The following is a 10,072-nucleotide window of genomic DNA, read 5'->3' on the forward strand; positions in this document are numbered from 1 at the left end:
TCATTTTAGTCTCTTCTGAAATTGTCTTAAAATTTTTAATACATTCATCCAGAAACACACATATATATTTGTACCCACATTTACATGTACTCACCTACCCTTGCACAAGCATTTTTATAATGTTTTTCCACTTAAAAACATAATGTAGAAGCTATTCAATTCTAACATTAGAATTCTGTTATTAAAAATGTAAACATTATTTTTATGGTTGCCTTATTACATTTTGTAATAAACATTATTTTGAAATAAATTCACCAACTGCATGTGGCTTGTTTCAAGTCCCTGTAACTAATTCAAATGACTTATAATGACATTTAAATATCCACATATATGACATCCAAATATCCACAAAAAGTGAAGGAGAGTTCTTCAGATAATTCTAGGTAGGTCCCATGAAAAATGGAATAAATAAAATTTCAAAAACCCTTAAAAGAGAGACAATTCCAATAAAATCTAAGCTAATTATAAGACTTATAATTTGTTTTATAAACTACTATTTAAAGCAGTCTAAAAAACCTACTTCCATTTACCACTGCTAAGACTGAATATAAAAAGATACAGAAATTAGGTAAGAGATATAAATTTTTAAAAAATTGATAGTTTAACATTCACATCTATTTTGTATCATAAATACATGAAAATAAATAAAACTCTCTTCCCAAAAAGTTTGATTTGAATTTTCCAAAAACAACTGAAGTTAGAAAGATGTCTCAATTTTATACTTGGTTTTGAAATCTCTTCAAATTGAAATTTTAACATCTGCCTACTTTATCTGAACATATTTTAAATATTTTTAATTAAAATAATTCATAATTCTATTTCTTATTTTTAACTCTTCAAAAAGATCCTAATTCTGGTTAGTTTCATGAATAAAGATCTATTTCTTTATTTCAACATATTCTAACCGAAAATCAAAATTTTATCAACCAAAAATTACATTTTAACTTAGAGATATAAATCTTATGATTCCCACTTTAATTCTTCTACAATGCAATCTATCTCACATGAGAAAAATATTCTCCAACTAAATCTGCAAATTTTTTATTATTAAATCAGAGTTGTTGATCAAGGCGTCTTAGACCTTTGTCTCAAATTTTGTCAATACCAATAACTTGACTTATGATGGAGTAAAAGTCAAACCTCTAAGTTGGCACTCATATTAAGAAATGCTTCGTGGGGTGAAGTCAATTCAAATTAATATTCTAATGAGTGAGGCTACCTGTGTCAGAGAAGGATACACCTCTTCAGTTGAAAAAGATTCCTGAAATTTGCAATAAACTGACTTCATCGAAAATAAAAACACTACATAGCAGAGTAGTTTTAGGAAGCAGATTATGTGCATTCGATCTGCATAGTTCAGAGAGTTTGAAATCTCTTTCATGGTTACTAATGACTTGCCCTTACTGCTTGAATACAAGTACATTCGGAAGTCAACATTTGCTTTTAAATGTGCTTATCTTTTTCTCTCCCTTGCCTGTCTCTCGGGAAGCCAGATCCAGCAGCTCCATATTATCCCTGCAACCACTACTGTCCAGGACCACAATGAGGAAGGAAACTACAATAGGTCAAACTGTTCTACCAACTCGACTCCACTAGACCCATTCACCATTATGAGTCCTGACAACCTCTTATGATTAATATCATCATTTGTAGTAAATGAAATTGATTCTTTCATCACCTTCAAAGCTCTACAAAAAGAAGACCAAGAGATGTATGGGCAGTTGGAGGTGATTTGTCTTTTACAATTTACAGAAGTGATTAAGAAATTTAGCAGAAAAAGGAAACAATTTAACAGTAAGTTAGGAGGCTTCTGTCATAGAGCAAATTGAATCACTGTGTGTTTACAACAAATCCCATACTAGTTCTGCCTAATTACATGACAAAATATTTCCAATTTCGACTCAACCTCAGACAAATTCCCTGCTGTATCTTTACTGGCTGCATTCTTGAGCAACTTGGAGACTATTTGCTCAGTATTTGCAATGAACCATATGTTTTGGGTAATTTCTCACAGTAGTTTAAAACATCAATATCCTTCTCTTCTCTTGAGTAGAATTGTGAGTTGAATGGAAACCTCTAACACCAAAAAAGCAATATTGTTTACTAAATCTGAATGTCTGTGTCAATTAAGAATAAAATACAGTGACCAAAAAAGAACAACTTTTCCCACTTGTACATCCATTTCCCCCTCTCACCTGTTTCCTCTTTGGGAAACTCTTCTCTCAGGTTTAGATTTGTTCTAGAAAATCAGCCCTTAGCTTCATTCCTTTGCCTTTTCTCTGTTTTGTCCTCAGTGAAAAATTCTTCTGGAAAACGACATTTTATGCCTGAATTGATAGCCCAAGCTTTTAATTCTAACATTTCAATACATGGACTAAGGGAGATTATATATGTGTCTTGTGTTTCATGGACTTAGGGTTGTGGTAATTTAGGTCTAGATTGCTGATAATATTGGGGCATTATACAATATATAGTCTGACAGTGGCCATAAAATGGACATTTGTTACTGCACTGTGCTTCGTGTTGCTTAATGGTGTCTACAAATATTTGCAAAACATAAAGAATACTGATATTTTAATGATGCAGTAGGATTACATCAAATAAAAAGCACTTTAGCTATAGCTGTGTGACAGCAAAATTTACTGCACAACAATGGCAACAGAATTTAAATGAAAAGTTCTATGGAAAAAAATAGCCTGCTTTTTCTAGGCTTATACGTGTGTGTGTTTTTATTGGTGTGCTAAATTGATTCTATGCAGTAAATGGCATCATTGCTTTTACATAGCATTTTGATAATTTCCAGATGGTTCGTGTTTTCATTTTGCATTGGAAATTGTGAACATGGAATCATTTTCCAAAGTTTTAAAATGTGACGTAGTTGTGAGTCTAAACCTACATAAACACCATAACTGTGTGAAAACCTTTTTTCTATATAAATGTAACATTTACAGACATATTCTCTATTAACTGGACAAAATCACTTTATGCCTAAAACTAACTTATTGTTGGTGATGGTGATGACCTTAATAAAGATAGTCATTGATGAGCAAACTATTTTGCCCTCTATCTGTCCACTAATATTCCTTCAACCAAAGCTAAAACTCCAGTGTTTCTTTGCTTCATTTTTCTCTTTCCCTTCAGAACCATCAGTCTCAAAGGAATGTTGCCAAGGTGTCTGATTTCCCAGAAGTCCACTGCCACAGCCGATAATTTGATATTAAACCACAGTGTTTCTTCTGCCCACCCTGTTGGTGGTGATCCCATTTCAGCTCAGTGCACAGCCTGCATTGCCGCCCATTCTCCACACATGTCTGCCCCCAAAGATCTTGTGTTGCCGACAGCTTTGCCACAGGATAGTCAGGCTGGCTGAGATCCAGAAGCACGTTGTGGGTGATCCTGCTTTGTGTTTCATGTTAAGTACGGCTGGTGGACGATGATGAGGGAATGACTGGAGGCGCCAGATGTGACATCTAGTGAAGGTTGGATACGATCACCATGCCAGAGAATTTCCATTTGGTGTGGAACTGGATGCCATGTTGGTTTCTCGCAGTCTTCTGTTTTGCAAAGGCTCATTGCCAATGTTCTCGATGTGATTATCTTTGCTGAGGAAACTGAATTAATCCAGGTAGCAAAATTCTTACTGTCTCTAATATGCTAATTAATATCATTTGTTCCATATGTGCATTTTAAGTCATAAAAAAACATGTTTCCAACAAACCAAAAACATTCCTTCAACTAATATTGCTTTATTCTGAGACCTGTGCTCAGTATAAGGATAAAGTGGAGAGTAAGATAACCTGTAGACTTACCATTAAATTGGGTCTGTATTTTTTCCCTTCTTCAATGAATTGCTTTGGCATTACAAACCTGATTCCAGAACAGTCTTTAATTGTGCTATCAGTGGAAATGCCACAGTTTTGGAAATATGCCAGTATTATACTATAACCTTGGACTGACTAAAAATACTGTGCAGCTAATTAATTAAACCATATCTCTTCTTGTTTAGAGTGTGGTTTGTTGCAATACCTAAATGTAGTTTTGTAGATATTCAAACTGAAAGTCTCTTACAGAACAAAATATGTTACCTTCTAATTCACTGCTTCCCATGCCACCTATGAAACATAGATGTTCATACACATATGCACACATATACACATATCTACTTTCTTCCCTAGAAGTAACCTCAATTGGTCATTTGGTGTGTGTGTCTTGTGTTTACATATATGTATGTTCACATCACAGTTATATTTCATGACTGTTTTGTATACATGTGAATACTACTATTGTTTCATGCATTGTTCACTTAAAAATATGTCTTAGAAATCTTGCCAAGTAAATGTGTGTTAAGTCTACCACTTTCTTTTCAACCACTGAATAATATTCTTTACTACAGATGGACAATATTGGATTTAGCCCAGGCCTCCACTGATGTATCATGGTACCATTTCTCATTTAGAAGGAATAATACTTTATTGCCAATTTTTTTCTATTTAAAGGAATTTCCGTGGAAAAGCTACACCATACATATGATCTCCATTTTCAATATGCTATTCTTTTTCATTTGTAGTGTTTGAAATGTATCAAAGCTCCGTAAGAGAATTCTGGGTCTAATTCTCTCTGGAGTCTTCTCTACAGTACTCATTGCTTGAAGGCATAAGTTTCAAGTTATATATTTGGTGGCAACAGTAATCTCCAAAGTATTTCACACTTTGCATTTTTTAAGATAATTAATTAGTTTATAGCATTACATACCCAGCACTGAAATTTAAAAACTGTACTTTGGAGCTATAAACCAAGTGACCTGTAAATCTTTATTTAGATGACTTGGAGAAGGTCATGTCTCATAAAATCTGAGAATATTAGTACAATTTGTTATCCACTTGATTGAATTTTGAAAATCTAGTCTCAATAGGAACAGAGGATGGATCAAGATTAAATCTGTGTGCTTTGATTATAACCTTCAGAGACAAGACATACAATTTGTCCCTTCAAATTCCTTTTTGGTGAAGATATAAACAAATATCAATGGAAAAGAATATATCTGTGAGTAGTGATAATGATGTGGTCCAAATAACTCAGAGCAGCAATTTCATCCACACTTCCAGTTACTAGTTGAATTTTGTCCCCTAACAGAGATGATAAGTCGCTCAAAATCACTATTTTTTTGAAATCTCTCTCAGGTTGTAAGCTTTTTGACATTCTGTTAATACAAAATATGTCAGCATACACAGCTGGTGCCATTTCAAAGAATGGGCATAATACCAGTTTCTTGAGAATTTCTAAGTTGAATATTGTCATTTTTATTATCTCATGCCTCTCTTTAAAGGATCAACTAATTGAATTTCAGTTCTCCACATATCTCTACACATTTAACCAAGTTCTGCATAAATCAGTATGCTTAATTTCCATAGTATACAAGATTGGTTTTGCAAAGATTTTAGACTAAAGAATAAGCCCCAGACTGTCTATGAAGCACATTTAAGGCCAAGAGCTTTGGGCATAATTATTGCTGACTCAGGAGTATTGGTTTTTTCTTTAACCCCTGCTCAGGTTAGCCAATAGTCTGGCTTTGTCCTTTCTACTCTCACAGACCTAATCCAAATGTTATCCCAGCACACCAAATTCTTAGCAGAAACTGAAGGGGAGATCATTGTCCAACAATGGTAAATATTCAATTCCATCCCCTTTGTTCCTAGGTTTAGGAGGTGAAAGAGTGAGTCAACCGGAGAAGTAGAATTTTATATTTATTAATGCAACCTCTATCAGCACAGTGAGAAAAGTAATCATTCAGCCTCAGGAATGTTTGCCTGCTTCTACAGGCTAAATGCTGGCACTCTGTCTGTCTCAGACTTTCTCAAGCAGCTCACAATACTGCTGCTGCCTCTGTGGCCTCATCAAAGGATGTCTAGGAGTCTGTTCATTTCAAATAAATCAAAATATCCATACTTCATGCTATCATCTCATGTGATAAAGTCTAATGTCTTTAGTTCCTCTGTAACGTATAATTTTTCTTTAGCTTCTGATTTTCCATTGTTTTCACTACAATAGTAGATAATAATTTTATGGCCTATTTTTACCCAAAAACTGTATGAAAAGATTGTATCAAAACTAATGGCCAACTAAACTGAGATACCAGTTCACACCCCCAGAATACTTAAAATTAAAAAGACTGACAATACCAAGTGTTGGCAAAGATGTGGAGCCATTGGAACTCTCATCCATGACTGGTAGAAATGTAAATTGGTTAAGCTACTTTGAAAAATAGTTTGGCAGTTTTCTACAAAGTTAAGTATGTACTTTTCATATGATCCAACAATCCTCCTCCTTGGTATTTACTCCCAAAAAATGAAAATATATGCCTACAACAAAGACCGTGTCAAAATGTATAGATCAACTTTATTCAGAATAACCCAAAGCTAGAATCACTCCACTGTTCAACAGTAGGTGAGCCAATGAATAAACAAATTATGGTATATCCATACAATAGAATCCTACTTGGTAATATGAAGAAGCAAACTACTGATACACACAACATGAGTAAATCTCAAAAATATTTTGCTGAACAAAATAAGACAGACACAAAAAAGTACAGATGATATGATTCCACTTACATGAAATTCTGGTAAAAGTGGAAAAACTAATTTACAGAAAGCAGAAGTTGCTGCATGGGGCCAGGGTAAGGAGTGTATTGACTGCTAAGGAATACAGGAAAATTTAGGGGAGCAATGGAAATGTTTTATAGCTTGATTGTGGTGTAGTTACATGGATATATATAATTGTCAGACTTAATGGAATTGTATATGAGCACATTTTATTGGGTATGTTATACCTCAGTAAAGCTGATTTTTAAAAAATTAAATGGCCAGACACTAAGAAAGAGAATTCCTAAATCTGTCGAGATGAGCCTGAAATGAATAAACAAAGAGCAATTCACACTTCTATAAGGAGCATATTTTAGCAAAATTTGGGGAAAACAATTAGGTTCAGAGATGTTTATATCGTCAAGCCAGTAATCTCACTTCTAGAAGCACATCTTAAGAACATTATGCGATCATTAGAAAAAGACATATGTAGGAAAATATTAACTTTGGTAGCAAAAATAAACATTATTTACAGTAGCAGGAGTAAAAATTTACAAAGGAATCATCCCAATGCCCAACAATAGGAAAATGATTATGAAAATTTTAACACAACTCAATAAAAGATTATTCAATGATTAAAAACATTGAAGATCATATAGCGGTGTGAAAAATGACCATCATATAATGTTAAAGAATACAAAATTGTGTCTGTACAATACATATCTCAGATATTTTGTTCACATATGACATGAATTGAAGGGAAACATAGAAAAATAGTTATATTTGTAGAGGTAGAAAGAGAAGCTGTTTACTTTCTTCTGTTAATGTTACCATGTTATTCTTAGAACAAATAATGAATAAATGTTAGATGACCCAGAAGTGCATTTTTTGTGTCCTAACATCATCATAAGCTATTCTGTAGGCTGCATGCTGCTTAGACACCTGGGACAGGGACAAATCAATGTACCCAGTGGAGTTGAGGGGACAGTACTCATCTGTAAACAAGAATGAACATAAGCCATGCTTTTCTCTTTACAAACTTGAAGTCCATACTTATCTTTTTCAAGCTTTTTGTTTCTTTCATTTTCACCTCTGTCGTTTATGATTTAACGGCAATTGCATTAGGTTTTTTAGCTGCATAACAAATTATATCCAATTTACCTGCTTAAAACAACACATACTTATTATCTCAGAGTTTCCATAAGTTAGAAGTCCAGGCATGGCTTAGCTGGTCCTCTGCTCAGAGTCATGTAAGGTGGCAATCTAGATGTAGACCATACTGTCTTTCCCCAAGCTCTCATAGTTGTTGGCAGAATTAATATTTTTTTGATTGTAGGACTGAGGTCCCTACCTTCTGGCCGGTTGTTATACAAGGCTGCTCTCAGCAACTAGAGGCTCCATCAGTTCCCAGCAATGTAGGTCTCTCACAGGCCCTCTCACAACACTGCAGTCAACTTCCTTAATGCTAGCAGAAGCATCTGTCTTTTCAGAAAGGGTCCAATCTTTCTTTTAAGGGCTTTCATTTGAATAAATTGGGCCCACCCAAAATAACCTCCCTTTGAATCAACTGACTTGGGTCCTTAATTACACCTACAAAGTTTGAATGAATTTTATTTAAATAAAGTGGACCCACCCAAGACAATCTCCCATAGTCAACTGATTTGGGTCCATAATTACATTTGCAAAATTTTGTAATCATAAGAGTGGCCCTCCATCATAATCATAGGTCCTGTTTATACTCCAGGGGAGGGGATTATACAGGGTGTAGGCGCCAGCAGGTGGAAATCTTGGGTTTCATCTTAGAATTCTGCCTGCCACTGTAATTGATATTTATTGTATTTACTTATTTACATTATTACATTATATTTACATATTACATATATTTGCTATGGTAAAAAGAGGATTCCCACAGAGATTGAACCTATCCTCATATGTGTTCACTACAATTTATAAAGGTATTGCCTGAAACAGACAAACACAACACACACACACACACACACACACACACAAACCAATAATAATGGAAAATGCTGTCCTTGCAAGACTGGCATCCCCATAAGCAGAGAGGCCACTCACCTTCATATGTAAACATAACTGGCCTCCAGGGAACTCACCATTTCCTTCATTTAAGTGATTTATTATTAGGTTAAGATAAGGATAATTAATATGAGCAGGAATTCCTCCAGTTCCTTTTCCATGTCAGTGACAGACATCACTAGTAGATCACAGTATTTCTTTACACTGTGTCCAGACACGGCTTCAGAATTCTCAGCACAGCTCTTCAGAATCCACAAAAATAAGTAGCAGTTGACACATGAGATTAAATCTACTTACCATCCCTGGTTTAAAATACTGTTTTCAGAAAGTGCAATTAAACAACAAATTTGAGTGCCAGCTATGGGTAAGGCACTTCAAAGAACTTACACCCAAATTCAGAAAAAAATAAAAATATTCATAATGTATTTCATTTTGTTTTCATTCAAATTAGCACTCACTGAGGTTCTTAAAGAAAAACATATATTCCCTACCATTTAGATCACTAACTTAACTGACAAAAAAAAAAAGAAAGTGGGAAAAGTTGTATTGTGCTTCTGAAAGCATATTTGAGAAGAGCAATGGAAAGACAGCTTTCTTATTTCTTATCGTTTTCCTCCATAGGACACTTCAGAATTTCCAAAGTGAATTCATGGTATGATATCACTTAATTCTTGAAATAATGTTGCAATACAGGCATTATTATAATCTTTCGTTTAAGTTGGAGAGGTCAATATAGGTCAATTGAGATCATACAGGTGACCACATCACTTGCCGAAAATGAGAGTATTCTCTGCAGATAGAACCAGAATCAGTTTATTGTAGTTAAAACTACATTTACTGTCTGCCAAAGAATCAGCCTTGAGAAAGGGCTTTAACAGAATTATTCAGGCTACAAGTAACACCAACTCAAGCTGTGTTAAATAATAAAGTATCTCACATAACAGGAAGCCCAGGCAGTTGTGTCAGTTATGTTAACAAGGACTCAGGTTTTTTCTGTCCATCTGCTCTGCTGTCCTCAGCAACCACTTCTTCCTAAAACTAGTTTCCTTTTCCCACTCTCCATGGCCTCCATACAGAAGCCTCCTACTCTCCCCAAACCCTCTCTGATTCATGCCTAACTGCTAACTGTGCACCCACCCTGAATCATTTTCTGCCTCTTCCTTATCCTCTCCATTTGACTACACCTTTTATCTTTAATGAGTTCTCACTCTTTCCAGTAGAAACATGATTTAGTATTTTTCTCTTCCTGCTCGGATAAGCAATTTCCATTTACAGGAATCAAAACATTATTTATTCTCAGCTACTGAGATGAGTAATATGCTCATGTATTTACATTCAGGTGCTAGAGCTATTCAAACTATCCAAGTACCTACAGAATAAGCTTTTCAAAACTTAAGCACAGTTTGCAAAAACATAGCAACAATTTTCCAAAGTCCACTTTTTCCTTTTTTACA

The sequence above is a fragment of the Papio anubis genome, chromosome 6 (genome assembly GCF_008728515.1).
Source record: "Papio anubis isolate 15944 chromosome 6, Panubis1.0, whole genome shotgun sequence".
In the NCBI taxonomy this organism is placed as follows: domain Eukaryota; kingdom Metazoa; phylum Chordata; class Mammalia; order Primates; family Cercopithecidae; genus Papio; species Papio anubis.